We start from the raw sequence: 27688 nt of genomic DNA on the forward strand, positions 1-27688 counted from the left end.
AGTTAAAGCCATTGGATATATGGATGACATATCTGTATATGGCACTAGCTCAGCATCTATTAACAGAGCAATTCTAATTACTGAAATTTTTAGTGCTGGGTCTGGGTTTAAGTTGAATATAAATAAATGTGACTGTATGATTATGGGTCAATGGGAGTCAGATCCGCCTAGGGTTCCCACACAAACAGTAGGAATCAAGATCCTGGGTGTCTTGTTTAATCCTGCTAATGATGGTATTGAAAACTGGGATTTGGTTTTGAATAAATTAAATCAGAAGATCTCTTTATGGCAAACTCGAAAACTAACAATGGAGGGCAAGATTCTTGTAATTAAAATGGTTTTGCTTCCTATCATTTTGTATGCCGCTATGGTTTTTCCCCCTAATTCTCTGTATCTTAAAAGACTTATGAAGCCCATGTTTTATTTTCTGTGGGGATCCAAAATGGAGAAATTGAGGAGGGAGGTGGTATGTAAAAGCAAGAAAAATGGGGGTAAAGGGTTCCCTGATTTAAAATTGTTTTTATTTATCAAGTTTTTTGTATTTTGTTGCAAAAGCTTGAATAATGTTGGGGCTTTCTCTTGTTTTCTTAGATATACAACTGGGTTTCTTTTCCGAAAGTTGAACTTCAGTATGACTGTTAATTGTCCTTTTCTCTTATCTCCCCCTAAGCATTACAAGATCTTGGAGAAGGTCATTTCAGAATATGATCTGACCCAAGTTGATCGTCAGCTTTTATTTGATCAACGTAAGTTAACAGTTATTTGTAAGGGACATGAGGAGATGGAGGATGTGTCTAATTTTTCCATCTCCAGGTGCCGCCTGGTGTGGAACAACGTGGCCTGTCCTGCACTTAGCAACTCACAAAAGGATTTAGCTTGGCAGGTTGTTCACCAATGTCTCCCTACAAGAGCTTTTCAGCATCATAGGGGGCTGGTGGCTAGTGCTAGATGTCCCAGAGAAAGATGCGCCCCAAACGAGTCAGTGTTTCATTTACTGTGGGATTGCCCCTACGCACAAGAGCTATGGCAGACGGTGGGCACCCTCCTAAAATGGATATGTGGTATACAAACCCTTAATTGTGACATTATAATATATGGGATAATTAAATGCCCAACCATGAAACAAGCACGAGTCGCATGGCTTATAATAAACTGTTTAAAAGAAGCTTTATGGAAAGTGCGCAATATATTATTGTTTAAACGTGAATTTATTCCTGTCAAAGATTGTATTGGGCTTGCTCTTTGTGAAATGTTTACATACTACCTGAGAGATTGTAAAAAGATGGGAATCAATGAAGCAAAAAAGCTATGGTGTTTGCAAATTTGGAATATGTATTTATTTATGTAAATTATATGCAAAACTGTGTTTTATGCTTTTTATGCTTTTAAGTGCATTTTAATTCTGACTCTGTATTAGTTTTATGTCATATTTTATTCCAGTATTTGTGATTTGTTTCAAATATTGTATCGGATATGTTCTTTGTGAAAACTTTTCATACTACCTGATTGTAAAAAGATAAAGTTAAAAAGCTATGGTGTTTGCATTTGACATATGTATTTATTTATGCAAATTATATGCAAAACTGTGTTTTATGCTTTTTATGCTTTTATGCGCTTTTTAAATCTGACCTTGTATTTGTTTTATGTCATATTTTATTCAAGTCTTTGTGATTTCTTTGTAATTTATGATGTATGTCTGATTTAAATAAAGCTTGTTTGAAAACGGATCTGTTCTTATCAGTTTAATATCTGATACGTCCCCTATCTGGGGACCATATATTAAATGGATTTTTAGAACAGGGAGATGGAAAAAGAGCTTGCTCTGTCCACTCCACGCATTGACCTGCTATTGCAGCATCTCCAGGACCGGTGCACCCCTTCTTTAATGCAGTTTCTAAAATCAGAAAGAATTGAATTCAATGTTTTTTGTTCATTTTGCTTGTTTGTCGGATTTTGGGATGGACTCTTTGGCTTTGCTTTTCTTCTCCTCATTGGATTTTTCATGTTCAAAGTTGCAGAAGCCAGATTACAAGCTCATTTTGGTTCAACTTCAGCAACTGTGCATTGCATTGCCATGTAATGTGATGCAATGCTATCTTTCTAGCTCTCCCTTTTTACTTCCTTTTGGATAAACAGACATATTAGGCAAGCATTTTGGAGCTTTCACCTAAATAACTACAGGTGGTGAGATAAGCTGCACAATATAATTGACCTTTCAGTATATTGTTGCACACACACCATCTATTTAGCAAATGCCCTTGTTATCAACAGCAGCCTTTTAAACTCACCTGAGCTAACAGGTATGTGCGCTGGTTACTCTGCTGCGCTTAAAATTTCTTTTTTGGTTTGCTACAATGCCTTTTCTGAAACGTTGTCTCCTTCTGCTGGAACACTGACTTCTTTCATTTAATGCCTGCAGACTATAAAAGAGAACCCAACCCAAAAAGTTTGGTTGATTAGTCTGTGGCATTCTGTTAAACTGTTGCTTATGGCGGTCTCTGTGAGCTTCTCAGCGACATTCAGCCAGCCAGGTATCCTGCCTGCAGTAGATGGAATGTGGCAATGGAACGCTGGCTGCGCGTGTCATAATAGGCTCTGAGCCTTTATATACCTGTGCACAGCAGCAGCCACCTTCAGTCTGCTGCTGGACAGCCAGCAGCAGCAGCAGCAGGAGAGGTATGTAATCAGGAGCCCTCCTGCTAAGGGTAGACAGCTGCTCGTTCCACCCCACCCCCCGCCTTAATTGGTTCTCCTCCCTTCCAACGGTGTTGAGGCGGGTGGGAACAGCAGGGGGTGAAGGTGCTGTGTTTAAAGAGGTGGAGTTATGCAGATCTAAAACGCGTGGATTGCAGCAGCAGCAAGCCGAAAAGTGCAGGCATGTAAGGGATCTAGAGGTTGACAACATGTCTTCTTAACGGGAGTCCAGGAGCTCATCTCCACAAATGGACTTTTCAGGATCCTTGGGTGGCTCCGTAGTTTGAAACCAATTCTGGTTATCGCTTCTCGGCCTTTTGGCTAAGATCAAGTGTAGTATCTGTTCTTATCAGTTTAATATCTGATACGTCCCCTATCTGGGGACCATATATTAAATGGATTTTTAGAACAGGGAGATGGAAAAAGAGCTTGCTCTGTCCACTCCACGCATTGACCTGGTATTGCAGTATCTCCAGGACCGGTGCACCCCTTCTTTAATGCAGTTTCTAAAATCAGAAAGAATTGAATTCAATGTTTTTTGTTCATTTTGCTTGTTTGTCGGATTTTGGGATGGACTCTTTGGCTTTGCTTTTCTTCTCCTCATTGGATTTTTCATGTTCAAAGTTGCAGAAGCCAGATTACAAGCTCATTTTGGTTCAACTTCAGCAACTGTGCATTGCATTGCCATGTAATGTGATGCAATGCTATCTTTCTAGCTCTCCCTTTTTACTTCCTTTTGGATAAACAGACATATTAGGCAAGCATTTTGGAGCTTTCACCTAAATAACTACAGGTGGTGAGATAAGCTGCACAATATAATTGACCTTTCAGTATATTGTTGCACACACACCATCTATTTAGCAAATGCCCTTGTTATCAACAGCAGCCTTTTAAACTCACCTGAGCTAACAGGTATGTGCGCTGGTTACTCTGCTGCGCTTAAAATTTCTTTTTTGGTTTGCTACAATGCCTTTTCTGAAACGTTGTCTCCTTCTGCTGGAACACTGACTTCTTTCATTTAATGCCTGCAGACTATAAAAGAGAACCCAACCCAAAAAGTTTGGTTGATTAGTCTGTGGCATTCTGTTAAACTGTTGCTTATGGCGGTCTCTGTGAGCTTCTCAGCGACATTCAGCCAGCCAGGTATCCTGCCTGCAGTAGATGGAATGTGGCAATGGAACGCTGGCTGCGCGTGTCATAATAGGCTCTGAGCCTTTATATACCTGTGCACAGCAGCAGCCACCTTCAGTCTGCTGCTGGACAGCCAGCAGCAGCAGCAGCAGGAGAGGTATGTAATCAGGAGCCCTCCTGCTAAGGGTAGACAGCTGCTCGTTCCACCCCACCCCCCGCCTTAATTGGTTCTCCTCCCTTCCAACGGTGTTGAGGCGGGTGGGAACAGCAGGGGGTGAAGGTGCTGTGTTTAAAGAGGTGGAGTTATGCAGATCTAAAACGCGTGGATTGCAGCAGCAGCAAGCCGAAAAGTGCAGGCATGTAAGGGATCTAGAGGTTGACAACATGTCTTCTTAACGGGAGTCCAGGAGCTCATCTCCACAAATGGACTTTTCAGGATCCTTGGGTGGCTCCGTAGTTTGAAACCAATTCTGGTTATCGCTTCTCGGCCTTTTGGCTAAGATCAAGTGTAGTATCTGTTCTTATCAGTTTAATATCTGATACGTCCCCTATCTGGGGACCATATATTAAATGGATTTTTAGAACAGGGAGATGGAAAAAGAGCTTGCTCTGTCCACTCCACGCATTGACCTGGTATTGCAGTATCTCCAGGACCGGTGCACCCCTTCTTTAATGCAGTTTCTAAAATCAGAAAGAATTGAATTCAATGTTTTTTGTTCATTTTGCTTGTTTGTCGGATTTTGGGATGGACTCTTTGGCTTTGCTTTTCTTCTCCTCATTGGATTTTTCATGTTCAAAGTTGCAGAAGCCAGATTACAAGCTCATTTTGGTTCAACTTCAGCAACTGTGCATTGCATTGCCATGTAATGTGATGCAATGCTATCTTTCTAGCTCTCCCTTTTTACTTCCTTTTGGATAAACAGACATATTAGGCAAGCATTTTGGAGCTTTCACCTAAATAACTACAGGTGGTGAGATAAGCTGCACAATATAATTGACCTTTCAGTATATTGTTGCACACACACCATCTATTTAGCAAATGCCCTTGTTATCAACAGCAGCCTTTTAAACTCACCTGAGCTAACAGGTATGTGCGCTGGTTACTCTGCTGCGCTTAAAATTTCTTTTTTGGTTTGCTACAATGCCTTTTCTGAAACGTTGTCTCCTTCTGCTGGAACACTGACTTCTTTCATTTAATGCCTGCAGACTACAAAAGAGAACCCAACCCAAAAAGTTTGGTTGATTAGTCTGTGGCATTCTGTTAAACTGTTGCTTATGGCGGTCTCTGTGAGCTTCTCAGCGACATTCAGCCAGCCAGGTATCCTGCCTGCAGTAGATGGAATGTGGCAATGGAACGCTGGCTGCGCGTGTCATAATAGGCTCTGAGCCTTTATATACCTGTGCACAGCAGCAGCCACCTTCAGTCTGCTGCTGGACAGCCAGCAGCAGCAGCAGCAGGAGAGGTATGTAATCAGGAGCCCTCCTGCTAAGGGTAGACAGCTGCTCGTTCCACCCCACCCCCCGCCTTAATTGGTTCTCCTCCCTTCCAACGGTGTTGAGGCGGGTGGGAACAGCAGGGGGTGAAGGTGCTGTGTTTAAAGAGGTGGAGTTATGCAGATCTAAAACGCGTGGATTGCAGCAGCAGCAAGCCGAAAAGTGCAGGCATGTAAGGGATCTAGAGGTTGACAACATGTCTTCTTAACGGGAGTCCAGGAGCTCATCTCCACAAATGGACTTTTCAGGATCCTTGGGTGGCTCCGTAGTTTGAAACCAATTCTGGTTATCGCTTCTCGGCCTTTTGGCTAAGATCAAGTGTAGTATCTGTTCTTATCAGTTTAATATCTGATACGTCCCCTATCTGGGGACCATATATTAAATGGATTTTTAGAACAGGGAGATGGAAAAAGAGCTTGCTCTGTCCACTCCACGCATTGACCTGGTATTGCAGTATCTCCAGGACCGGTGCACCCCTTCTTTAATGCAGTTTCTAAAATCAGAAAGAATTGAATTCAATGTTTTTTGTTCATTTTGCTTGTTTGTCGGATTTTGGGATGGACTCTTTGGCTTTGCTTTTCTTCTCCTCATTGGATTTTTCATGTTCAAAGTTGCAGAAGCCAGATTACAAGCTCATTTTGGTTCAACTTCAGCAACTGTGCATTGCATTGCCATGTAATGTGATGCAATGCTATCTTTCTAGCTCTCCCTTTTTACTTCCTTTTGGATAAACAGACATATTAGGCAAGCATTTTGGAGCTTTCACCTAAATAACTACAGGTGGTGAGATAAGCTGCACAATATAATTGACCTTTCAGTATATTGTTGCACACACACCATCTATTTAGCAAATGCCCTTGTTATCAACAGCAGCCTTTTAAACTCACCTGAGCTAACAGGTATGTGCGCTGGTTACTCTGCTGCGCTTAAAATTTCTTTTTTGGTTTGCTACAATGCCTTTTCTGAAACGTTGTCTCCTTCTGCTGGAACACTGACTTCTTTCATTTAATGCCTGCAGACTATAAAAGAGAACCCAACCCAAAAAGTTTGGTTGATTAGTCTGTGGCATTCTGTTAAACTGTTGCTTATGGCGGTCTCTGTGAGCTTCTCAGCGACATTCAGCCAGCCAGGTATCCTGCCTGCAGTAGATGGAATGTGGCAATGGAACGCTGGCTGCGCGTGTCATAATAGGCTCTGAGCCTTTATATACCTGTGCACAGCAGCAGCCACCTTCAGTCTGCTGCTGGACAGCCAGCAGCAGCAGCAGCAGGAGAGGTATGTAATCAGGAGCCCTCCTGCTAAGGGTAGACAGCTGCTCGTTCCACCCCACCCCCCGCCTTAATTGGTTCTCCTCCCTTCCAACGGTGTTGAGGCGGGTGGGAACAGCAGGGGGTGAAGGTGCTGTGTTTAAAGAGGTGGAGTTATGCAGATCTAAAACGCGTGGATTGCAGCAGCAGCAAGCCGAAAAGTGCAGGCATGTAAGGGATCTAGAGGTTGACAACATGTCTTCTTAACGGGAGTCCAGGAGCTCATCTCCACAAATGGACTTTTCAGGATCCTTGGGTGGCTCCGTAGTTTGAAACCAATTCTGGTTATCGCTTCTCGGCCTTTTGGCTAAGATCAAGTGTAGTATGGGCCGGGGAAGATCGAAAGCCCGAAGTGTGAAGTGCCCCAGGAGTGGTGACCCTGGGGTGCCTTAACTCACTGGGATTGGGAACCCCACTTGAGTTTATGGCACATTTGCACAAGCACTTCAAATTTTCTTTCTTCGCACACACCCTTATTCCGGGCCTTCTGGCCTTAGGATGGGGAATTTTTCAATTCCCGGTCGAAGGTCCGGGCAGTATTATACTGTGAAACCTTCACTATTTATTTAATTTCTTTGTCACTGTGTGTCCACTTATTCACGTGTGTCACGTCCTACTAGGACTTTGTCGGGATGCGGTTCCCTTACGGGTTCCTCTCTTGGCAGGTCTAGGGGGGGAGTGTGTGGCCATCAGGTTCCGCTCCCCCCTGAACCCCCCCCTGGCTCTCCTCTTTTGGGAGGAGAGCTTTGTTGGCTCCCCTCTTCCGGGAGGGGAGCACAGTCTTTGGCTCCCAGTGCCTTGCTTGGGTGAGAACTCGGGCAGGTGCTGGGGGTAAGATTGGGTCGCCTCTGGCTTCGGCTGGAGGTGGCTTTTTGTCCCTGTTCCTCGCTGTGGCCTTTTGGCTCGGAGGGACGGGGAATGGTTTGGGGGACCCTTCTCCTTTTGGAGAGGGTTTCAAGAAGACCAGCATCCTAGTGCACTTTTTTTGTGGCACTTGTCACTTTTTTAAGCGCACTCGGGTTTTGTACACGAATTCGGGCTTTCGATAAAAAAATCTGTTCTTATCAGTTTAATATCTGATACGTCCCCTATCTGGGGACCATATATTAAATGGATTTTTAGAACAGGGAGATGGAAAAAGAGCTTGCTCTGTCCACTCCACGCATTGACCTGGTATTGCAGTATCTCCAGGACCGGTGCACCCCTTCTTTAATGCAGTTTCTAAAATCAGAAAGAATTGAATTCAATGTTTTTTGTTCATTTTGCTTGTTTGTCGGATTTTGGGATGGACTCTTTGGCTTTGCTTTTCTTCTCCTCATTGGATTTTTCATGTTCAAAGTTGCAGAAGCCAGATTACAAGCTCATTTTGGTTCAACTTCAGCAACTGTGCATTGCATTGCCATGTAATGTGATGCAATGCTATCTTTCTAGCTCTCCCTTTTTACTTCCTTTTGGATAAACAGACATATTAGGCAAGCATTTTGGAGCTTTCACCTAAATAACTACAGGTGGTGAGATAAGCTGCACAATATAATTGACCTTTCAGTATATTGTTGCACACACACCATCTATTTAGCAAATGCCCTTGTTATCAACAGCAGCCTTTTAAACTCACCTGAGCTAACAGGTATGTGCGCTGGTTACTCTGCTGCGCTTAAAATTTCTTTTTTGGTTTGCTACAATGCCTTTTCTGAAACGTTGTCTCCTTCTGCTGGAACACTGACTTCTTTCATTTAATGCCTGCAGACTATAAAAGAGAACCCAACCCAAAAAGTTTGGTTGATTAGTCTGTGGCATTCTGTTAAACTGTTGCTTATGGCGGTCTCTGTGAGCTTCTCAGCGACATTCAGCCAGCCAGGTATCCTGCCTGCAGTAGATGGAATGTGGCAATGGAACGCTGGCTGCGCGTGTCATAATAGGCTCTGAGCCTTTATATACCTGTGCACAGCAGCAGCCACCTTCAGTCTGCTGCTGGACAGCCAGCAGCAGCAGCAGCAGGAGAGGTATGTAATCAGGAGCCCTCCTGCTAAGGGTAGACAGCTGCTCGTTCCACCCCACCCCCTGCCTTAATTGGTTCTCCTCCCTTCCAACGGTGTTGAGGCGGGTGGGAACAGCAGGGGGTGACGGTGCTGTGTTTAAAGAGGTGGAGTTATGCAGATCTAAAACGCGTGGATTGCAGCAGCAGCAAGCCGAAAAGTGCAGGCATGTAAGGGATCTAGAGGTTGACAACATGTCTTCTTAACGGGAGTCCAGGAGCTCATCTCCACAAATGGACTTTTCAGGATCCTTGGGTGGCTCCGTAGTTTGAAACCAATTCTGGTTATCGCTTCTCGGCCTTTTGGCTAAGATCAAGTGTAGTATCTGTTCTTATCAGTTTAATATCTGATACGTCCCCTATCTGGGGACCATATATTAAATGGATTTTTAGAACAGGGAGATGGAAAAAGAGCTTGCTCTGTCCACTCCACGCATTGACCTGGTATTGCAGTATCTCCAGGACCGGTGCACCCCTTCTTTAATGCAGTTTCTAAAATCAGAAAGAATTGAATTCAATGTTTTTTGTTCATTTTGCTTGTTTGTCGGATTTTGGGATGGACTCTTTGGCTTTGCTTTTCTTCTCCTCATTGGATTTTTCATGTTCAAAGTTGCAGAAGCCAGATTACAAGCTCATTTTGGTTCAACTTCAGCAACTGTGCATTGCATTGCCATGTAATGTGATGCAATGCTATCTTTCTAGCTCTCCCTTTTTACTTCCTTTTGGATAAACAGACATATTAGGCAAGCATTTTGGAGCTTTCACCTAAATAACTACAGGTGGTGAGATAAGCTGCACAATATAATTGACCTTTCAGTATATTGTTGCACACACACCATCTATTTAGCAAATGCCCTTGTTATCAACAGCAGCCTTTTAAACTCACCTGAGCTAACAGGTATGTGCGCTGGTTACTCTGCTGCGCTTAAAATTTCTTTTTTGGTTTGCTACAATGCCTTTTCTGAAACGTTGTCTCCTTCTGCTGGAACACTGACTTCTTTCATTTAATGCCTGCAGACTATAAAAGAGAACCCAACCCAAAAAGTTTGGTTGATTAGTCTGTGGCATTCTGTTAAACTGTTGCTTATGGCGGTCTCTGTGAGCTTCTCAGCGACATTCAGCCAGCCAGGTATCCTGCCTGCAGTAGATGGAATGTGGCAATGGAACGCTGGCTGCGCGTGTCATAATAGGCTCTGAGCCTTTATATACCTGTGCACAGCAGCAGCCACCTTCAGTCTGCTGCTGGACAGCCAGCAGCAGCAGCAGCAGGAGAGGTATGTAATCAGGAGCCCTCCTGCTAAGGGTAGACAGCTGCTCGTTCCACCCCACCCCCCGCCTTAATTGGTTCTCCTCCCTTCCAACGGTGTTGAGGCGGGTGGGAACAGCAGGGGGTGAAGGTGCTGTGTGTAAAGAGGTGGAGTTATGCAGATCTAAAACGCGTGGATTGCAGCAGCAGCAAGCCGAAAAGTGCAGGCATGTAAGGGATCTAGAGGTTGACAACATGTCTTCTTAACGGGAGTCCAGGAGCTCATCTCCACAAATGGACTTTTCAGGATCCTTGGGTGGCTCCGTAGTTTGAAACCAATTCTGGTTATCGCTTCTCGGCCTTTTGGCTAAGATCAAGTGTAGTATCTGTTCTTATCAGTTTAATATCTGATACGTCCCCTATCTGGGGACCATATATTAAATGGATTTTTAGAACAGGGAGATGGAAAAAGAGCTTGCTCTGTCCACTCCACGCATTGACCTGGTATTGCAGTATCTCCAGGACCGGTGCACCCCTTCTTTAATGCAGTTTCTAAAATCAGAAAGAATTGAATTCAATGTTTTTTGTTCATTTTGCTTGTTTGTCGGATTTTGGGATGGACTCTTTGGCTTTGCTTTTCTTCTCCTCATTGGATTTTTCATGTTCAAAGTTGCAGAAGCCAGATTACAAGCTCATTTTGGTTCAACTTCAGCAACTGTGCATTGCATTGCCATGTAATGTGATGCAATGCTATCTTTCTAGCTCTCCCTTTTTACTTCCTTTTGGATAAACAGACATATTAGGCAAGCATTTTGGAGCTTTCACCTAAATAACTACAGGTGGTGAGATAAGCTGCACAATATAATTGACCTTTCAGTATATTGTTGCACACACACCATCTATTTAGCAAATGCCCTTGTTATCAACAGCAGCCTTTTAAACTCACCTGAGCTAACAGGTATGTGCGCTGGTTACTCTGCTGCGCTTAAAATTTCTTTTTTGGTTTGCTACAATGCCTTTTCTGAAACGTTGTCTCCTTCTGCTGGAACACTGACTTCTTTCATTTAATGCCTGCAGACTATAAAAGAGAACCCAACCCAAAAAGTTTGGTTGATTAGTCTGTGGCATTCTGTTAAACTGTTGCTTATGGCGGTCTCTGTGAGCTTCTCAGCGACATTCAGCCAGCCAGGTATCCTGCCTGCAGTAGATGGAATGTGGCAATGGAACGCTGGCTGCGCGTATCATAATAGGCTCTGAGCCTTTATATACCTGTGCACAGCAGCAGCCACCTTCAGTCTGCTGCTGGACAGCCAGCAGCAGCAGCAGGAGAGGTATGTAATCAGGAGCCCTCCTGCTAAGGGTAGACAGCTGCTCGTTCCACCCCACCCCCCGCCTTAATTGGTTCTCCTCCCTTCCAACGGTGTTGAGGCGGGTGGGAACAGCAGGGGGTGAAGGTGCTGTGTTTAAAGAGGTGGAGTTATGCAGATCTAAAACGCGTGGATTGCAGCAGCAGCAAGCCGAAAAGTGCAGGCATGTAAGGGATCTAGAGGTTGACAACATGTCTTCTTAACGGGAGTCCAGGAGCTCATCTCCACAAATGGACTTTTCAGGATCCTTGGGTGGCTCCGTAGTTTGAAACCAATTCTGGTTATCGCTTCTCGGCCTTTTGGCTAAGATCAAGTGTAGTATCTGTTCTTATCAGTTTAATATCTGATACGTCCCCTATCTGGGGACCATATATTAAATGGATTTTTAGAACAGGGAGATGGAAAAAGAGCTTGCTCTGTCCACTCCACGCATTGACCTGGTATTGCAGTATCTCCAGGACCGGTGCACCCCTTCTTTAATGCAGTTTCTAAAATCAGAAAGAATTGAATTCAATGTTTTTTGTTCATTTTGCTTGTTTGTCGGATTTTGGGATGGACTCTTTGGCTTTGCTTTTCTTCTCCTCATTGGATTTTTCATGTTCAAAGTTGCAGAAGCCAGATTACAAGCTCATTTTGGTTCAACTTCAGCAACTGTGCATTGCATTGCCATGTAATGTGATGCAATGCTATCTTTCTAGCTCTCCCTTTTTACTTCCTTTTGGATAAACAGACATATTAGGCAAGCATTTTGGAGCTTTCACCTAAATAACTACAGGTGGTGAGATAAGCTGCACAATATAATTGACCTTTCAGTATATTGTTGCACACACACCATCTATTTAGCAAATGCCCTTGTTATCAACAGCAGCCTTTTAAACTCACCTGAGCTAACAGGTATGTGCGCTGGTTACTCTGCTGCGCTTAAAATTTATTTTTTGGTTTGCTACAATGCCTTTTCTGAAACGTTGTCTCCTTCTGCTGGAACACTGACTACTTTCATTTAATGCCTGCAGACTATAAAAGAGAACCCAACCCAAAAAGTTTGGTTGATTAGTCTGTGGCATTCTGTTAAACTGTTGCTTATGGCGGTCTCTGTGAGCTTCTCAGCGACATTCAGCCAGCCAGGTATCCTGCCTGCAGTAGATGGAATGTGGCAATGGAACGCTGGCTGCGCGTGTCATAATAGGCTCTGAGCCTTTATATACCTGTGCACAGCAGCAGCCACCTTCAGTCTGCTGCTGGACAGCCAGCAGCAGCAGCAGGAGAGGTATGTAATCAGGAGCCCTCCTGCTAAGGGTAGACAGCTGCTCGTTCCACCCCACCCCCCGCCTTAATTGGTTCTCCTCCCTTCCAACGGTGTTGAGGCGGGTGGGAACAGCAGGGGGTGAAGGTGCTGTGTTTAAAGAGGTGGAGTTATGCAGATCTAAAACGCGTGGATTGCAGCAGCAGCAAGCCGAAAAGTGCAGGCATGTAAGGGATCTAGAGGTTGACAACATGTCTTCTTAACGGGAGTCCAGGAGCTCATCTCCACAAATGGACTTTTCAGGATCCTTGGGTGGCTCCGTAGTTTGAAACCAATTCTGGTTATCGCTTCTCGGCCTTTTGGCTAAGATCAAGTGTAGTATCTGTTCTTATCAGTTTAATATCTGATACGTCCCCTATCTGGGGACCATATATTAAATGGATTTTTAGAACAGGGAGATGGAAAAAGAGCTTGCTCTGTCCACTCCACGCATTGACCTGGTATTGCAGTATCTCCAGGACCGGTGCACCCCTTCTTTAATGCAGTTTCTAAAATCAGAAAGAATTGAATTCAATGTTTTTTGTTCATTTTGCTTGTTTGTCGGATTTTGGGATGGACTCTTTGGCTTTGCTTTTCTTCTCCTCATTGGATTTTTCATGTTCAAAGTTGCAGAAGCCAGATTACAAGCTCATTTTGGTTCAACTTCAGCAACTGTGCATTGCATTGCCATGTAATGTGATGCAATGCTATCTTTCTAGCTCTCCCTTTTTACTTCCTTTTGGATAAACAGACATATTAGGCAAGCATTTTGGAGCTTTCACCTAAATAACTACAGGTGGTGAGATAAGCTGCACAATATAATTGACCTTTCAGTATATTGTTGCACACACACCATCTATTTAGCAAATGCCCTTGTTATCAACAGCAGCCTTTTAAACTCACCTGAGCTAACAGGTATGTGCACTGGTTACTCTGCTGCGCTTAAAATTTCTTTTTTGGTTTGCTACAATGCCTTTTCTGAAACGTTGTCTCCTTCTGCTGGAACACTGACTTCTTTCATTTAATGCCTGCAGACTATAAAAGAGAACCCAACCCAAAAAGTTTGGTTGATTAGTCTGTGGCATTCTGTTAAACTGTTGCTTATGGCGGTCTCTGTGAGCTTCTCAGCGACATTCAGCCAGCCAGGTATCCTGCCTGCAGTAGATGGAATGTGGCAATGGAACGCTGGCTGCGCGTGTCATAATAGGCTCTGAGCCTTTATATACCTGTGCACAGCAGCAGCCACCTTCAGTCTGCTGCTGGACAGCCAGCAGCAGCAGCAGCAGGAGAGGTATGTAATCAGGAGCCCTCCTGCTAAGGGTAGACAGCTGCTCGTTCCACCCCACCCCCCGCCTTAATTGGTTCTCCTCCCTTCCAACGGTGTTGAGGCGGGTGGGAACAGCAGGGGGTGAAGGTGCTGTGTTTAAAGAGGTGGAGTTATGCAGATCTAAAACGCGTGGATTGCAGCAGCAGCAAGCCGAAAAGTGCAGGCATGTAAGGGATCTAGAGGTTGACAACATGTCTTCTTAACGGGAGTCCAGGAGCTCATCTCCACAAATGGACTTTTCAGGATCCTTGGGTGGCTCCGTAGTTTGAAACCAATTCTGGTTATCGCTTCTCGGCCTTTTGGCTAAGATCAAGTGTAGTATCTGTTCTTATCAGTTTAATATCTGATACGTCCCCTATCTGGGGACCATATATTAAATGGATTTTTAGAACAGGGAGATGGAAAAAGAGCTTGCTCTGTCCACTCCACGCATTGACCTGGTATTGCAGTATCTCCAGGACCGGTGCACCCCTTCTTTAATGCAGTTTCTAAAATCAGAAAGAATTGAATTCAATGTTTTTTGTTCATTTTGCTTGTTTGTCGGATTTTGGGATGGACTCTTTGGCTTTGCTTTTCTTCTCCTCATTGGATTTTTCATGTTCAAAGTTGCAGAAGCCAGATTACAAGCTCATTTTGGTTCAACTTCAGCAACTGTGCATTGCATTGCCATGTAATGTGATGCAATGCTATCTTTCTAGCTCTCCCTTTTTACTTCCTTTTGGATAAACAGACATATTAGGCAAGCATTTTGGAGCTTTCACCTAAATAACTACAGGTGGTGAGATAAGCTGCACAATATAATTGACCTTTCAGTATATTGTTGCACACACACCATCTATTTAGCAAATGCCCTTGTTATCAACAGCAGCCTTTTAAACTCACCTGAGCTAACAGGTATGTGCGCTGGTTACTCTGCTGCGCTTAAAATTTCTTTTTTGGTTTGCTACAATGCCTTTTCTGAAACGTTGTCTCCTTCTGCTGGAACACTGACTTCTTTCATTTAATGCCTGCAGACTATAAAAGAGAACCCAACCCAAAAAGTTTGGTTGATTAGTCTGTGGCATTCTGTTAAACTGTTGCTTATGGCGGTCTCTGTGAGCTTCTCAGCGACATTCAGCCAGCCAGGTATCCTGCCTGCAGTAGATGGAATGTGGCAATGGAACGCTGGCTGCGCGTGTCATCATAGGCTCTGAGCCTTTATATACCTGTGCACAGCAGCAGCCACCTTCAGTCTGCTGCTGGACAGCCAGCAGCAGCAGCAGCAGGAGAGGTATGTAATCAGGAGCCCTCCTGCTAAGGGTAGACAGCTGCTCGTTCCACCCCACCCCCCGCCTTAATTGGTTCTCCTCCCTTCCAACGGTGTTGAGGCAGGTGGGAACAGCAGGGGGTGAAGGTGCTGTGTTTAAAGAGGTGGAGTTATGCAGATCTAAAACGCGTGGATTGCAGCAGCAGCAAGCCGAAAAGTGCAGGCATGTAAGGGATCTAGAGGTTGACAACATGTCTTCTTAACGGGAGTCCAGGAGCTCATCTCCACAAATGGACTTTTCAGGATCCTTGGGTGGCTCCGTAGTTTGAAACCAATTCTGGTTATCGCTTCTCGGCCTTTTGGCAAGATCAGTGGTGGTTTTCTGCTGCTGGTGTTGTTTGGAGGGCAGTTGTGACTGGGGTTCCCCCTTGTGGGGCCCTAGTGTGCGATTGAGCGGCGATTGTGTTTATCTGCTGTAAAAATGGTGGAGAAATCACGTGGATTAGAGGACTCGGTCCGTCTGAAGGTGGCTGCAGGTCATGAAGGAGAAATCAGTTTGGACCAAGTTTGCGTTGATGTCTTGAAGAACATTAATGGCTTGAAGGTAACGGATGTATTGGCACTGCAGGATTTTCAGAAACAAGGAATTTATGATATCACTTTTGTTTCTTTGAGTATTTGCCAGAGAGTCTACATGGAGTTGGTACGAATGAAGGAAGAAAAGGAATTGAAATGCCTAGAGTTTATTGCACTGGAACCTCTGTTCCAGCAGACATATAAGTATGTGGTTGTGCACATGTATAACCCTAAAGTTCCGGATGAGACTGTTTCCAATTTTTTAGCTCGGTATTGTAGTGAGGTTAAATTTTTGGGAAGAATGAAGAACAAATACAATTATCTAAATGGCAAGAGGAGATATGTTGTAAAACTGAGACCGGATGATAGAGCTATTGGGGGTGCCAAGAGCATTCCTGCACAGTTTTCTATCGGAGGAGAAAGGGGATTTTGTTTTTATAATGGACAGATGGAATATTGTAGGAAGTGTCATGAGTTTGGACATGTTCAGAAAGATTGTCCAGTGCAAGGTGATGTTTGTAGAGGTTGTGGGAAATCTGGGCATGTTGCAAGTGGTTGCCCAATGAATAAGGTGTGTGATTTGTGTGGACATGCAGATCACCTTGCAAGGAAATGTAGATTGTGGGCTCAGATTCCTAGGTCACAGGTGGACGCTGAAGAGAGGCAGAAGAAGACTCGGCAGGAAAGTGGGGAGGAGGGCGAAGGCTCAGACTCAGAGGGGGAAAGCCAAAAACAAGATGGTGGTAGGGGAAGAGACCATGCGGTGCCCAAGATGGAGGAAAAGGGGCGGAGCCAGAAGAAAGTTGGTTTGAGGGAGGGGCTGGAAGTAATAAACAAAGTAGCTGATGTGCATGGCCCGGGTGATGGGATGGATTTGTCTAATATGGCGGAGTCAGTGAATCCTGTTTTGGGAAGAGATGGGGGTGAGGAAATGGAGGTTTTGGAGGAGGAGGATTCTGATTCGGATGGAACTATAACCCCTCAGCAGCGTGATAGGGTTAACAGTGATTGGAGTGAAAATGAGGAGGAAGATGATGGCAAGGAGGAGAGTTATGCCTCCGTGATTAAAAGAAGTAAGGTGGAGGGGTGTTGGTCTGGGGGGCAGGAAGATCCAGTCTCCCTAAGACCAGGTTATTCTAACAGGGACTCGAGTTCTGAGTCGCCTGATATACGTAGAAAAGTGGGTGGCAGGAGTGGGTTTTCTCCTGGTTCATGATGGATCGGGTATGGTGGAGATTTTTTCCTGTTGTTATGATGGCGTTGTGTGTTGCTTCTCTGAATGTACGAGGGATTGGTTCTGCTTGTAGGAGAGCAGGGATACTGGAGTACATTGAGAGTGTGAATGCAGATATTGTCTGTCTGCAGGAATGTGTAATTAAATCTGCCCCGCATGAGAGTGAGTGGAATAAGGGGCAATCTTTTTGGTCCCCATGCTCAGAAAACAGGAATGAAGGGGTGGGCATTTTACTGTGTAATTCCAGTCTAAAGGTTTTAGAGTTTAAAGTAATCATACCTGGGAGATGTTTGTTTTTATTAGTGGATTTTTTAGGTCAGCGGGTACGGGTTTTTAATGTTTATGCCCCTGCTGATAAACAAGCAAGAGTTGGGTTTTTGGAGTCTCTAAAGTTGTTTTTACCAGGCAGAGACTTCACTATAGTGGCTGGAGATTTTAATTGTGTCAGATCCGCAAAAGATCGTAAGAGCTCTACGGAAGGTAGGACTGATGTTACGTCTAATATTTTAAATCAGATTGTGCAGGATTTACGCTACACGGATGCTGATCTGATGGTTGGGCCAAGTGATAAGTTCACATACATATCAGATAGTGGACGTAGTGTTTCCCGAATTGACTATGTTTTTATGTCTGAAGGGATTAAGGTGGCCAAGTGCAACCACGTGATGACGACTTTTTCTGACCACAAGATGATAGTGGTAGATCTGTGTATAGCTGAGTCCCTGGCTTTTGGAAAGGGACTCTGGAAGCTGAACGTAAGCCTGCTGGAAGAGGAGAGTGTTAAGGTTGGTTTTAATAAAGTGTTTTTGTCTTGTGTGTCTGAACAGCACCTTTTTAAAGATTTGCTAGAGTGGTGGGACTGGGCTAAGGAGAAATTTGCATGTTATTTTAAAGGGGTGTGTTTTAGGAGAGCGAAAGCCAAAAGGGATCATGATGCTGCTGTTATTTCAAAATTGGAAGTACTCCATAAGTTTAAGAGAGCGGGGATGGAGGTGGATAAAGAGATTGCAGATTTGAAGGACGAACTGAAGAAGATACTTATTGAAAAAGGGAAGACTATTATGTTTAAGGCAAAAATAAAGCACATGGAGGAAAATGAGCAATGTTCGAGATACTTTTTTAAAAAATGTTTTAAACCTAAAGGGGTTTTTAAGTCTGTTTTTTCTCCTGCAGGGGAGGTATCTGGGGATGAGATGATTGGCAGTATTCTTTCCTTTTATGAAACACTCTTCTCTAACGATAGTAGAGCCAGTGATGCGGAAATTAATGATTATTGCAAAGTATTAACTAATAATATTCCTGAGGAGAAAATTGGGTTTTTAAGTGAGGAGGTTGGGAAAGATGAAATTAGACGGGCAGTGGATGGCTTGGCGAAAGGCAAGACGCCAGGCTGTGATGGTCTTCCTGCTGAATTTTATGTTAGATTTTGGGATATTATAGGTGTGGAGTTTTCCCGGGTGGTGCAATATGGTTTTACTCATGGGATTTTATCGGTTTCTATGCGTAGGGGGATTGTTACGCTGATTCATAAGAAAGGGGACATGAGGGATATTAAAAATTGGAGGCCCATAACATTGTTAAACAGTGATTACAAAATTATTTCTAAAATTGTGGCTGGTAGACTGGCAGATGTGATAGGTGATATGGTGGGGGAGTATCAGGCATGTGCAGTGCCTGGTAGGAAAATTTCAGATAATTTGCTGCTTCTAAGAGACTTAATTTATCAGGCTAATTTGAATAAGAATGCTCTTTTGTTACAGTCGGTGGACCTGGAGAAAGCCTTTGATAAAATATCACATAGATTTTTGTTCTCTGCTTTAAGTCACCTTGGTGTTCCGGATAAATTATTGATGGTCATTAAGAGTTTTTATTGTGGGGTCAGTAGCCAGATTTTAGTTAATGGGCATGTGAGTTCCAGTTTTAATATTTTATCGGGAGTTAGGCAGGGTTGTCCCCTGTCACCAATTCTTTTTATCTGTGTGGTGGAGGCCCTTTTAAAAAGTGTGCAAGTTGACAAGTGTGTGGCTGGTGTTTTTATTCCTGGGGGATCCGGGGGTCCAGTCAAGTCTTTAAGTTATATGGATGATATTGTTTTTACTTGTGGTTCACAGGCGGATCTCAATAGAGTGAATTTGCACGTAAGGATTTTTTGTTGTGTGGCTGGTATGGCGGTGAATTGGGGAAAGTGCCAGCTTTGTAACTTTGGGAGGCAGGTTGAGGTTAACGTGGCAGGAGTGGAGAGTAGGGAGGAAATTGAGGTTCTTGGTGTCATCTTTGAGAAGGAACTGAAAGGGAAAAGCAGCCTGAAGATTCTAGAAGACAAAATGGATCAGAAGTTGAACTTTTGGAAACTAAGGAACCTGTCGCTGAGAGGGAAAGTGCTGGTAATCAAGTCTGTGATTCTCCCGCTTCTGCTGTACACTGCTTTGATTTTCCCACCTGCTGTGCTTTGGACAAAGAGAGTGACAAGGAAACTGTTTGTGTTTTTTTGGGGATCCAAAATGGAGAAACTAAGAAGAGGAATGGTTATGTGTTCTGTGGAAAATGGGGGTTGTGATTTTCCTAACATTGACTTATTTTTAAGAATGCATTATTTTTTGAACATTTATAAATTATCCCAGTGCAATAACAGGACTGCGGACATGTGCAAATATTTAGCAGGACGGCTTTTCCAGAAATGGAGCTGGTGTGAGAAGGATTTAAGAAAACCAGTTTCGTTTGTGATACCGTTTTTTTATGTGGTGCTTAGGTCCTTCTATGATCAAAATGGGATAAGCTCCATGGTTAGACCGGACAAAAAACTGATTGTCTCAGGTATTAAGAAGAAGGAGATGTTATGTGATGTGCCGTTTTGTAATAATGCACAGTCTGGACAGGTGTGGAAGCTTTTTTTCCTGCGTGGAATCAGCAACAGACAGAAGGATGTAAACTGGATGGCGTTGCATGGATGCTTGCCAACAAGGGCTTTTTTGAATGACCGGGGGATAAAGGTTCAAGAACTATGTCCTAGGGAAGGTTGCAATAAGGTGGAAACAATACAGCATATTTTTTGGGACTGTTTTTTTGCTAAAAAAGTTTTTACCTTGTTGTCACGTATGTTTGTTGCTTTAGTTGGTTTTCATTGTTTCGATTTTGAAAGGATTTTAATAGGTCAAGATTTTAAGTACTCGCAAAGGAAGCGGGCAAGCTGGATTATTTTTGTCATATATAAAGAGGTTTTATGGGACGTTCGGAATTTGGTGATTTTTAAAAAGATTGTTTTTTCCCCCATGGAATGCAGAAAGATTTTTCTTGCTAGACTGTTTTATGCCTATTTATTGGATAAAAAGAAGTATGGTGAGACAGCAGCAGAAGCACTCTGGAACTTTTCACATTGGACTTCTTACAGTAAGTAACAGTTAATTGCAGGGTTGTGTTTTTTGGGATTTTGTTTTTGGTTTTCCGAATGATGATTTGAGAACCCGTTATGTGAATATGCGCTATGATGCATAAATTAATGTGGGTCTTAATCTGAGGAAAAAGAAAAAAATCTGTTCTTATCAGTTTAATATCTGATATGTCCCCTATCTGGGGACCATATATTAAATGGATTTTTAGAACAGGGAGATGGAAAAAGAGCTTGCTCTGTCCACTCCACGCATTGACCTGGTATTGCAGTATCTCCAGGACCGGTGCACCCCTTCTTTAATGCAGTTTCTAAAATCAGAAAGAATTGAATTCAATGTTTTTTGTTCATTTTGCTTGTTTGTCGGATTTTGGGATGGACTCTTTGGCTTTGCTTTTCTTCTCCTCATTGGATTTTTCATGTTCAAAGTTGCAGAAGCCAGATTACAAGCTCATTTTGGTTCAACTTCAGCAACTGTGCATTGCATTGCCATGTAATGTGATGCAATGCTATCTTTCTAGCTCTCCCTTTTTACTTCCTTTTGGATAAACAGACATATTAGGCAAGCATTTTGGAGCTTTCACCTAAATAACTACAGGTGGTGAGATAAGCTGCACAATATAATTGACCTTTCAGTATATTGTTGCACACACACCATCTATTTAGCAAATGCCCTTGTTATCAACAGCAGCCTTTTAAACTCACCTGAGCTAACAGGTATGTGCGCTGGTTACTCTGCTGCGCTTAAAATTTCTTTTTTGGTTTGCTACAATGCCTTTTCTGAAACGTTGTCTCCTTCTGCTGGAACACTGACTTCTTTCATTTAATGCCTGCAGACTATAAAAGAGAACCCAACCCAAAAAGTTTGGTTGATTAGTCTGTGGCATTCTGTTAAACTGTTGCTTATGGCGGTCTCTGTGAGCTTCTCAGCGACATTCAGCCAGCCAGGTATCCTGCCTGCAGTAGATGGAATGTGGCAATGGAACGCTGGCTGCGCGTGTCATAATAGGCTCTGAGCCTTTATATACCTGTGCACAGCAGCAGCCACCTTCAGTCTGCTGCTGGACAGCCAGCAGCAGCAGCAGCAGGAGAGGTATGTAATCAGGAGCCCTCCTGCTAAGGGTAGACAGCTGCTCGTTCCACCCCACCCCCCGCCTTAATTGGTTCTCCTCCCTTCCAACGGTGTTGAGGCGGGTGGGAACAGCAGGGGGTGAAGGTGCTGTGTTTAAAGAGGTGGAGTTATGCAGATCTAAAACGCGTGGATTGCAGCAGCAGCAAGCCGAAAAGTGCAGGCATGTAAGGGATCTAGAGGTTGACAACATGTCTTCTTAACGGGAGTCCAGGAGCTCATCTCCACAAATGGACTTTTCAGGATCCTTGGGTGGCTCCGTAGTTTGAAACCAATTCTGGTTATCGCTTCTCGGCCTTTTGGCTAAGATCAAGTGTAGTATCTGTTCTTATCAGTTTAATATCTGATACGTCCCCTATCTGGGGACCATATATTAAATGGATTTTTAGAACAGGGAGATGGAAAAAGAGCTTGCTCTGTCCACTCCACGCATTGACCTGGTATTGCAGTATCTCCAGGACCGGTGCACCCCTTCTTTAATGCAGTTTCTAAAATCAGAAAGAATTGAATTCAATGTTTTTTGTTCATTTTGCTTGTTTGTCGGATTTTGGGATGGACTCTTTGGCTTTGCTTTTCTTCTCCTCATTGGATTTTTCATGTTCAAAGTTGCAGAAGCCAGATTACAAGCTCATTTTGGTTCAACTTCAGCAACTGTGCATTGCATTGCCATGTAATGTGATGCAATGCTATCTTTCTAGCTCTCCCTTTTTACTTCCTTTTGGATAAACAGACATATTAGGCAAGCATTTTGGAGCTTTCACCTAAATAACTACAGGTGGTGAGATAAGCTGCACAATATAATTGACCTTTCAGTATATTGTTGCACACACACCATCTATTTAGCAAATGCCCTTGTTATCAACAGCAGCCTTTTAAACTCACCTGAGCTAACAGGTATGTGCGCTGGTTACTCTGCTGCGCTTAAAATTTCTTTTTTGGTTTGCTACAATGCCTTTTCTGAAACGTTGTCTCCTTCTGCTGGAACACTGACTTCTTTCATTTAATGCCTGCAGACTACAAAAGAGAACCCAACCCAAAAAGTTTGGTTGATTAGTCTGTGGCATTCTGTTAAACTGTTGCTTATGGCGGTCTCTGTGAGCTTCTCAGCGACATTCAGCCAGCCAGGTATCCTGCCTGCAGTAGATGGAATGTGGCAATGGAACGCTGGCTGCGCGTGTCATAATAGGCTCTGAGCCTTTATATACCTGTGCACAGCAGCAGCCACCTTCAGTCTGCTGCTGGACAGCCAGCAGAAGCAGCAGCAGGAGAGGTATGTAATCAGGAGCCCTCCTGCTAAGGGTAGACAGCTGCTCGTTCCACCCCACCCCCCGCCTTAATTGGTTCTCCTCCCTTCCAACGGTGTTGAGGCGGGTGGGAACAGCAGGGGGTGAAGGTGCTGTGTTTAAAGAGGTGGAGTTATGCAGATCTAAAACGCGTGGATTGCAGCAGCAGCAAGCCGAAAAGTGCAGGCATGTAAGGGATCTAGAGGTTGACAACATGTCTTCTTAACGGGAGTCCAGGAGCTCATCTCCACAAATGGACTTTTCAGGATCCTTGGGTGGCTCCGTAGTTTGAAACCAATTCTGGTTATCGCTTCTCGGCCTTTTGGCTAAGATCAAGTGTAGTATCTGTTCTTATCAGTTTAATATCTGATACGTCCCCTATCTGGGGACCATATATTAAATGGATTTTTAGAACAGGGAGATGGAAAAAGAGCTTGCTCTGTCCACTCCACGCATTGACCTGGTATTGCAGTATCTCCAGGACCGGTGCACCCCTTCTTTAATGCAGTTTCTAAAATCAGAAAGAATTGAATTCAATGTTTTTTGTTCATTTTGCTTGTTTGTCGGATTTTGGGATGGACTCTTTGGCTTTGCTTTTCTTCTCCTCATTGGATTTTTCATGTTCAAAGTTGCAGAAGCCAGATTACAAGCTCATTTTGGTTCAACTTCAGCAACTGTGCATTGCATTGCCATGTAATGTGATGCAATGCTATCTTTCTAGCTCTCCCTTTTTACTTCCTTTTGGATAAACAGACATATTAGGCAAGCATTTTGGAGCTTTCACCTAAATAACTACAGGTGGTGAGATAAGCTGCACAATATAATTGACCTTTCAGTATATTGTTGCACACACACCATCTATTTAGCAAATGCCCTTGTTATCAACAGCAGCCTTTTAAACTCACCTGAGCTAACAGGTATGTGCGCTGGTTACTCTGCTGCGCTTAAAATTTCTTTTTTGGTTTGCTACAATGCCTTTTCTGAAACGTTGTCTCCTTCTGCTGGAACACTGACTTCTTTCATTTAATGCCTGCAGACTATAAAAGAGAACCCAACCCAAAAAGTTTGGTTGATTAGTCTGTGGCATTCTGTTAAACTGTTGCTTATGGCGGTCTCTGTGAGCTTCTCAGCGACATTCAGCCAGCCAGGTATCCTGCCTGCAGTAGATGGAATGTGGCAATGGAACGCTGGCTGCGCATGTCATAATAGGCTCTGAGCCTTTATATACCTGTGCACAGCAGCAGCCACCTTCAGTCTGCTGCTGGACAGCCAGCAGCAGCAGCAGCAGGAGAGGTATGTAATCAGGAGCCCTCCTGCTAAGGGTAGACAGCTGCTCGTTCCACCCCACCCCCCGCCTTAATTGGTTCTCCTCCCTTCCAACGGTGTTGAGGCGGGTGGGAACAGCAGGGGGTGAAGGTGCTGTGTTTAAAGAGGTGGAGTTATGCAGATCTAAAACGCGTGGATTGCAGCAGCAGCAAGCCGAAAAGTGCAGGCATGTAAGGGATCTAGAGGTTGACAACATGTCTTCTTAACGGGAGTCCAGGAGCTCATCTCCACAAATGGACTTTTCAGGATCCTTGGGTGGCTCCGTAGTTTGAAACCAATTCTGGTTATCGCTTTTCGGCCTTTTGGCTAAGATCAAGTGTAGTATCTGTTCTTATCAGTTTAATATCTGATACGTCCCCTATCTGGGGACCATATATTAAATGGATTTTTAGAACAGAGAGATGGAAAAAGAGCTTGCTCTGTCCACTCCACGCATTGACCTGGTATTGCAGTATCTCCAGGACCGGTGCACCCCTTCTTTAATGCAGTTTCTAAAATCAGAAAGAATTGAATACAATGTTTTTTGTTCATTTTGCTTGTTTGTCGGATTTTGGGATGGACTCTTTGGCTTTGCTTTTCTTCTCCTCATTGGATTTTTCATGTTCAAAGTTGCAGAAGCCAGATTACAAGCTCATTTTGGTTCAACTTCAGCAACTGTGCATTGCATTGCCATGTAATGTGATGCAATGCTATCTTTCTAGCTCTCCCTTTTTACTTCCTTTTGGATAAACAGACATATTAGGCAAGCATTTTGGAGCTTTCACCTAAATAACTACAGGTGGTGAGATAAGCTGCACAATATAATTGACCTTTCAGTATATTGTTGCACACACACCATCTATTTAGCAAATGCCCTTGTTATCAACAGCAGCCTTTTAAACTCACCTGAGCTAACAGGTATGTGCGCTGGTTACTCTGCTGCGCTTAAAATTTCTTTTTTGGTTTGCTACAATGCCTTTTCTGAAACGTTGTCTCCTTCTGCTGGAACACTGACTTCTTTCATTTAATGCCTGCAGACTATAAAAGAGAACCCAACCCAAAAAGTTTGGTTGATTAGTCTGTGGCATTCTGTTAAACTGTTGCTTATGGCGGTCTCTGTGAGCTTCTCAGCGACATTCAGCCAGCCAGGTATCCTGCCTGCAGTAGATGGAATGTGGCAATGGAACGCTGGCTGCGCGTGTCATAATAGGCTCTGAGCCTTTATATACCTGTGCACAGCAGCAGCCACCTTCAGTCTGCTGCTGGACAGCCAGCAGCAGCAGCAGCAGGAGAGGTATGTAATCAGGAGCCCTCCTGCTAAGGGTAGACAGCTGCTCGTTCCACCCCACCCCCCGCCTTAATTGGTTCTCCTCCCTTCCAACGGTGTTGAGGCGGGTGGGAACAGCAGGGGGTGAAGGTGCTGTGTTTAAAGAGGTGGAGTTATGCAGATCTAAAACGCGTGGATTGCAGCAGCAGCAAGCCGAAAAGTGCAGGCATGTAAGGGATCTAGAGGTTGACAACATGTCTTCTTAACGGGAGTCCAGGAGCTCATCTCCACAAATGGACTTTTCAGGATCCTTGGGTGGCTCCGTAGTTTGAAACCAATTCTGGTTATCGCTTCTCGGCCTTTTGGCTAAGATCAAGTGTAGTATCTGTTCTTATCAGTTTAATATCTGATATGTCCCCTATCTGGGGACCATATATTAAATGGATTTTTAGAACAGGGAGATGGAAAAAGAGCTTGCTCTGTCCACTCCACGCATTGACCTGGTATTGCAGTATCTCCAGGACCGGTGCACCCCTTCTTTAATGCAGTTTCTAAAATCAGAAAGAATTGAATTCAATGTTTTTTGTTCATTTTGCTTGTTTGTCGGATTTTGGGATGGACTCTTTGGCTTTGCTTTTCTTCTCCTCATTGGATTTTTCATGTTCAAAGTTGCAGAAGCCAGATTACAAGCTCATTTTGGTTCAACTTCAGCAACTGTGCATTGCATTGCCATGTAATGTGATGCAATGCTATCTTTCTAGCTCTCCCTTTTTACTTCCTTTTGGATAAACAGACATATTAGGCAAGCATTTTGGAGCTTTCACCTAAATAACTACAGGTGGTGAGATAAGCTGCACAATATAATTGACCTTTCAGTATATTGTTGCACACACACCATCTATTTAGCAAATGCCCTTGTTATCAACAGCAGCCTTTTAAACTCACCTGAGCTAACAGGTATGTGCGCTGGTTACTCTGCTGCGCTTAAAATTTCTTTTTTGGTTTGCTACAATGCCTTTTCTGAAACGTTGTCTCCTTCTGCTGGAACACTGACTTCTTTCATTTAATGCCTGCAGACTATAAAAGAGAACCCAACCCAAAAAGTTTGGTTGATTAGTCTGTGGCATTCTGTTAAACTGTTGCTTATGGCGGTCTCTGTGAGCTTCTCAGCGACATTCAGCCAGCCAGGTATCCTGCCTGCAGTAGATGGAATGTGGCAATGGAACGCTGGCTGCGCGTGTCATAATAGGCTCTGAGCCTTTATATACCTGTGCACAGCAGCAGCCACCTTCAGTCTGCTGCTGGACAGCCAGCAGCAGCAGCAGCAGGAGAGGTATGTAATCAGGAGCCCTCCTGCTAAGGGTAGACAGCTGCTCGTTCCACCCCACCCCCCGCCTTAATTGGTTCTCCTCCCTTCCAACGGTGTTGAGGCGGGTGGGAACAGCAGGGGGTGAAGGTGCTGTGTTTAAAGAGGTGGAGTTATGCAGATCTAAAACGCGTGGATTGCAGCAGCAGCAAGCCGAAAAGTGCAGGCATGTAAGGGATCTAGAGGTTGACAACATGTCTTCTTAACGGGAGTCCAGGAGCTCATCTCCACAAATGGACTTTTCAGGATCCTTGGGTGGCTCCGTAGTTTGAAACCAATTCTGGTTATCGCTTCTCGGCCTTTTGGCTAAGATCAAGTGTAGTATCTGTTCTTATCAGTTTAATATCTGATACGTCCCCTATCTGGGGACCATATATTAAATGGATTTTTAGAACAGGGAGATGGAAAAAGAGCTTGCTCTGTCCACTCCACGCATTGACCTGGTATTGCAGTATCTCCAGGACCGGTGCACCCCTTCTTTAATGCAGTTTCTAAAATCAGAAAGAATTGAATTCAATGTTTTTTATTCATTTTGCTTGTTTGTCGGATTTTGGGATGGACTCTTTGGCTTTGCTTTTCTTCTCCTCATTGGATTTTTCATGTTCAAAGTTGCAGAAGCCAGATTACAAGCTCATTTTGGTTCAACTTCAGCAACTGTGCATTGCATTGCCATGTAATGTGTGCAATGCTATCTTTCTAGCTCTCCCTTTTTACTTCCTTTTGGATAAACAGACATATTAGGCAAGCATTTTGGAGCTTTCACCTAAATAACTACAGGTGGTGAGATAAGCTGCACAATATAATTGACCTTTCAGTATATTGTTGCACACACACCATCTATTTAGCAAATGCCCTTGTTATCAACAGCAGCCTTTTAAACTCACCTGAGCTAACAGGTATGTGCGCTGGTTACTCTGCTGCGCTTAAAATTTCTTTTTTGGTTTGCTACAATGCCTTTTCTGAAACGTTGTCTCCTTCTGCTGGAACACTGACTTCTTTCCTTTAATGCCTGCA

General features: G+C 43.8%; 14 non-coding genes and 2 pseudogenes across 14 annotated transcripts; all 16 read left to right on the plus strand.

Annotated features, from left to right (window-relative positions):
• The first annotated feature begins 1707 nt into the window (after window positions 1–1707).
• On the plus strand, window positions 1708–1880 carry LOC141197175 (U2 spliceosomal RNA; annotated as a pseudogene).
• A 1115-nt stretch (window positions 1881–2995) lies between these two features.
• LOC141197030 (U2 spliceosomal RNA) lies at window positions 2996–3186 on the plus strand. The gene has a single exon (XR_012269377.1). It is a non-coding gene; the product is annotated as a U2 spliceosomal RNA (small nuclear RNA).
• A 1115-nt stretch (window positions 3187–4301) lies between these two features.
• On the plus strand, window positions 4302–4492 carry LOC141197031 (U2 spliceosomal RNA). The gene has a single exon (XR_012269378.1). It is a non-coding gene; the product is annotated as a U2 spliceosomal RNA (small nuclear RNA).
• Window positions 4493–5607: 1115 nt separating this feature from the next.
• On the plus strand, window positions 5608–5798 carry LOC141197032 (U2 spliceosomal RNA). Its single transcript, XR_012269379.1, has one exon. It is a non-coding gene; the product is annotated as a U2 spliceosomal RNA (small nuclear RNA).
• Window positions 5799–7654: 1856 nt separating this feature from the next.
• Window positions 7655–7833, plus strand: LOC141197141 (U2 spliceosomal RNA; annotated as a pseudogene).
• A 1115-nt stretch (window positions 7834–8948) lies between these two features.
• LOC141197033 (U2 spliceosomal RNA) lies at window positions 8949–9139 on the plus strand. Its single transcript, XR_012269380.1, has one exon. It is a non-coding gene; the product is annotated as a U2 spliceosomal RNA (small nuclear RNA).
• A 1115-nt stretch (window positions 9140–10254) lies between these two features.
• LOC141197035 (U2 spliceosomal RNA) lies at window positions 10255–10445 on the plus strand. Its single transcript, XR_012269382.1, has one exon. It is a non-coding gene; the product is annotated as a U2 spliceosomal RNA (small nuclear RNA).
• Window positions 10446–11557: 1112 nt separating this feature from the next.
• LOC141197036 (U2 spliceosomal RNA) lies at window positions 11558–11748 on the plus strand. Its single transcript, XR_012269383.1, has one exon. It is a non-coding gene; the product is annotated as a U2 spliceosomal RNA (small nuclear RNA).
• A 1112-nt stretch (window positions 11749–12860) lies between these two features.
• LOC141197037 (U2 spliceosomal RNA) lies at window positions 12861–13051 on the plus strand. The gene has a single exon (XR_012269384.1). It is a non-coding gene; the product is annotated as a U2 spliceosomal RNA (small nuclear RNA).
• Window positions 13052–14166: 1115 nt separating this feature from the next.
• LOC141197038 (U2 spliceosomal RNA) lies at window positions 14167–14357 on the plus strand. Its single transcript, XR_012269385.1, has one exon. It is a non-coding gene; the product is annotated as a U2 spliceosomal RNA (small nuclear RNA).
• Window positions 14358–20427: 6070 nt separating this feature from the next.
• Window positions 20428–20621, plus strand: LOC141197146 (U2 spliceosomal RNA). The gene has a single exon (XR_012269489.1). It is a non-coding gene; the product is annotated as a U2 spliceosomal RNA (small nuclear RNA).
• Window positions 20622–21736: 1115 nt separating this feature from the next.
• Window positions 21737–21927, plus strand: LOC141197039 (U2 spliceosomal RNA). Its single transcript, XR_012269386.1, has one exon. It is a non-coding gene; the product is annotated as a U2 spliceosomal RNA (small nuclear RNA).
• A 1115-nt stretch (window positions 21928–23042) lies between these two features.
• On the plus strand, window positions 23043–23233 carry LOC141197040 (U2 spliceosomal RNA). The gene has a single exon (XR_012269387.1). It is a non-coding gene; the product is annotated as a U2 spliceosomal RNA (small nuclear RNA).
• A 1115-nt stretch (window positions 23234–24348) lies between these two features.
• LOC141197115 (U2 spliceosomal RNA) lies at window positions 24349–24539 on the plus strand. Its single transcript, XR_012269461.1, has one exon. It is a non-coding gene; the product is annotated as a U2 spliceosomal RNA (small nuclear RNA).
• Window positions 24540–25654: 1115 nt separating this feature from the next.
• LOC141197236 (U2 spliceosomal RNA) lies at window positions 25655–25845 on the plus strand. The gene has a single exon (XR_012269539.1). It is a non-coding gene; the product is annotated as a U2 spliceosomal RNA (small nuclear RNA).
• Window positions 25846–26960: 1115 nt separating this feature from the next.
• LOC141197041 (U2 spliceosomal RNA) lies at window positions 26961–27151 on the plus strand. The gene has a single exon (XR_012269388.1). It is a non-coding gene; the product is annotated as a U2 spliceosomal RNA (small nuclear RNA).
• Window positions 27152–27688: the final 537 nt, after the last annotated feature.

This window comes from Phyllobates terribilis, unplaced genomic scaffold, assembly GCF_046119375.1.
Source record: "Phyllobates terribilis strain yellow unplaced genomic scaffold, ASM4611937v1 Scaffold_79__1_contigs__length_6888602, whole genome shotgun sequence".
Classification (NCBI taxonomy): Eukaryota; Metazoa; Chordata; class Amphibia; order Anura; family Dendrobatidae; genus Phyllobates; species Phyllobates terribilis.